The sequence below is a fragment of the Coccinella septempunctata genome, chromosome 4 (genome assembly GCF_907165205.1).
Source record: "Coccinella septempunctata chromosome 4, icCocSept1.1, whole genome shotgun sequence".
NCBI classification, from domain to species: domain Eukaryota; kingdom Metazoa; phylum Arthropoda; class Insecta; order Coleoptera; family Coccinellidae; genus Coccinella; species Coccinella septempunctata.
This window is the reverse complement of record NC_058192.1, coordinates 36616999-36621047: the sequence shown is the minus strand read 5'-3', so window position 1 is coordinate 36621047 and position 4049 is coordinate 36616999.

Here is a 4049-nt window from a genome sequence, read left to right as displayed (position 1 = left end):
AATGAATGACCGATTCCCATGTTACGACTTTTAATACTTACGTTTCCATTTTCCTTAGTTGAGTGAAAACTTAATCAATTTTATTATTTGATCCACCGTTCTTCACCATTCAATAATTTTCGAACAATATTTTGATGTTTTCACCAAGAAATAAGACAAAAAACTTCAAAAATCAGCAACTAGAACGAGCCAGATAAACAAAAAGCGGAATGAGAATCAAAACATTCAAAACCTCTTCGATCAAAATTGACGTCTGAAATTTTAAAAAATGTCATATATTTCTGCAAATGGCACTCAAATTAATATTTTAACCAGTCCTAGCGTCTTAAAAACACGCGTGACACACAGATGGCGCTCAAATCGCTTTAGTCGCCTCGTTTCCCATCTTTCTACTCTATAATCTTTGTTTGTGATCTCTGCTGATTCGATTGATCGTAATTTTTAACAGTCTCAGAATGAGTAGCTTCACCAGTAGCTCGTAGTTTCTTAACAGATGAATCAGTTCGGGAATTACCGCTGGCATTCGAATTTGCGATTTTGGTGGTAGACAGATTCGTGTTAAATTCACAGAGTTCTACTTCATCTCCCGCACTCACCGGTAGAATATGAGCAGGTGATTCATCATCTCATTGATAACAGTTGGAATTATGTTGATTTGTTTTTTAAGGTTTTCGATTTCATTGTTCTTATCGATTATTTCCGTTTCAAGGGAAGATATTTTATATTTGAGGAGAGAATTGTTCTCAACCAATAACGAGTTCTTTGCTTCTAATTCAAAAATTATTTTGAGTAGAAGGTCCTGATGTGTTGACTCAACTGTAATACACTTTCCAGTAATATCCGGAATTGGGGATGTTTCACACGTATTAGATTCACATTGACTTGCGATAATTTCGTCACAACATTTTTTGTATCTATTAGCACAACTAGGGTGATAAACTTTGGTACAGATTTTGCACTTAACAATATTTTTAATAACAGTTCGCTTACAGATACCACATTCAGGTATCGATATTTGCAGAGACTCGTAAATTCCAACTTTCTTACTCGACGACATGATGTCGAATGCTAAGAACTTGATTCAATCTTAACCAAGTCGGTCCCGACCACCACTTAGTGCAATTTACCAATTTGAACGGAGTTAAACCGCGAGAGCCGAAGTCAGCAGGGTTATCCTGTGATTTAACATGAAACCATTTTTCGGGAGGAACCAGATTTTGAATTTTAGTTGTTCGATTGCTCACAAGAGATTTCCTCTTATGAGGCGACGATTTGATCCAAGACAGAGCAACGGTTGAATCAGACCAGGCGCATAGTTCAGAAAACCTAACAGATGGATAGGTGGAGACCACAAATGAAATTAGTTTGGCCAACAATAGAGCAGCACATAACTCGAGACGACGAAGAGATATGCGCTTAATGGGAGCAACTTTGGATTTCGCACAGATGAGAAAAGTTTCAATTTGTTCTGATGAATAAATGAAACTAAAATATATTACAGCTGCATAACCTCATTCACTGCTATCGCCGAATCCATGTAATTCTAATCTTATATGTGATTGTTGGAAAATGCAACGTGGAATACGTAGATCTTGTAGATGAGAAAGTTCATCTTTACATTGATTCCAACAGTGCACGACGTCAGGAGTAGGCGTCTGGTTCCACTGCAAACCTTGAAACCAAAGAACCTGTATGAGATGCTTCGTGAAAAAGGTAAAAGGAGTTAAAAAACCCAAAGGATCGTAAATTCGTGCAAGTTGCGATAATATGCTACGTTTCGTGCAAATTGAATCTATCTTCGATGCTGCAAAGGAAAAGGTATCTGTTGTGTCCGCAACCCACAATGCAGTTTTTCGCGATGTGAGTTGCTGAACTATAAATGTCTCATTTTGGAAAAACACGCATCCATATGTAATGAAACCCCTTTTTGTGGTGTTAAACTGTAAAAAAGAACAGTTGTCTTGAGAAACTGCACCAGTGCATTTCGATAGTTATTACAATCTCCGCATTTTTGATAAATCAGACAGTGATTTCGCTTATTCGATATTAACTTGTGTGAAAACCGCATTCATCTGAACAAATTGTTAGTAACTGATAGAGACAGTGCCTTAGAGTTAGTTAGCTTCAATTGAAGCATTCAGAATTTGTCCAGTGTCCAGTGTATGGAAAGTGACTGGTCATATTTGAGGGATCCCTCCCGGCCTGCAAGTTCAAGGAAGCCCCCAACATCATTGGCTGTCGGTAAGACATTTTATGTTCAGTCTCTTACTGATTTGAAATCTGTACTTGTGTCTGCTTTCGCAACATCTCTAAAAATACAGTCCACACTAGCTCTACGTATATTAAATACGGTAAAACGCCAACATTTATTGGTCCTTTCGGGCCTCCTTCAGAGGTCTTTTGGAGTACATTTTGAATGCAGGTTTCATTACTGAACATTCATATATCTTTTCTGCTGAGGTTTTTTTTTTTTTTTTTTTTTTTTTCGCGGCCGGAGGGTTATTTGATTTGTCTCGTGATTTATCTGGCAGTGAACCACTTGAAAAACGCAAACTTAATCGTTAATGTTCCTAGAATACCTACATCTTTTCATACGCATTTCATTTCATAGATCTCCATTTTGAAAACTTTTTTTGCGTCGCATTTTGTATTTCACTTGTTTCGTTGGAGTTCTCGAAAATTTTCAAGGCGCAAGTGTACGTTGTTCGCGCTCACGCAAATCCAATTTCTCTCAGGTGACTTTCTCGCAGCCTTTGATTGGTCCGCATTTCGCTTTGACAAACTAGTCTGCTTTCACCGGTCGTTGGGTGAATATAAACAAAGTCAACACATTTTGATTTTCCTTCTAAGGATAAATTGCTCGAATTTTGAAATTATTACGCTTTGAAATCGCACCGCTCTTCGTAAATCACTCGAATTACCTTTTGAAATATTCTTCGCACTATTCGCATTTGTTGAATTCGCTCCTTCGTCCATTGTTGGACTTAACTTGTTTACTTTACGCTACTGTTGGTATAATATATTTCATCATGACTGATACGCGTTTGAAAAAGGCCAAACTAACCAGAGCCATTGCTATTTCTGAAATGGAAACCTTGAAAGCTTTAGCCATTGAAGCGAAATCGGATAAAACTAAACATACGCTTTTCAAAATACGTTTCGGAGAAATCGATAATCTCAGGGAAGATTTCAATAAACAGCATACCAATGTGTTAACCGGATTATTAGCTGACGAGAGTTCAGATATGACAGCTGAGGAAACGATACGATCTCAATTTCAAAACGATTTCTTCCTTGTGAGAACTATTTTTTCTGAGATTTTTGATATGGAGGAGATGGGGTTGAATAGTAGTTATAGAAAGCAAAGCCTGTTACCTCAGACGCATTCACCCAATATTAGACTACCAGAAATAAAAATTGGAAAATTCAATGGGGATTTCACTAAATTTCCCACATTTTTGGATTTATTCGACGCTCTGGTTCACAATAATCACAGTTTATCGGAAATTGAAAAATTCAATTATTTAATTTCATCCCTAGAAGGTCAACCGCTATCGTTAGTACGTACATTGCCCATGGTTCGTGATAACTACCACATAGCTTATGATTCACTGGTACAACGTTATTCTAACAAACGCTTAAGGGCTCAAGCTCATTGGGAGGCTTTAGAAAATTTAGTCAAAATTAATTCTAATAATGCTAGTACGTTGCGTCATTTACTCGATACCTTCACTGAACATTTGGCTGCATTAAAACACATGAAATTTCCAGTGGATCAATGGGATTTCATTTTGGTTCAAATGTTATTCAAACGCATGGATAATTCTTTGATAACGAGGTTTGAACTTGAATATGGGTCTTCAGATATTCCTCAATTTTCGACTGTAATGGAGTTTCTGAGTAAATATTGTTGCGCTATAGAATCCTTGAAATCTCCAACCTCCTCTGATACTAACAAGGGTTTAACTTCTCAAAAATTTACTCCGCAAAACAAAAGGGTGAATTCTCATTTTTCAAATGTTAGGAATGATACGGTGATAACTTGCCCT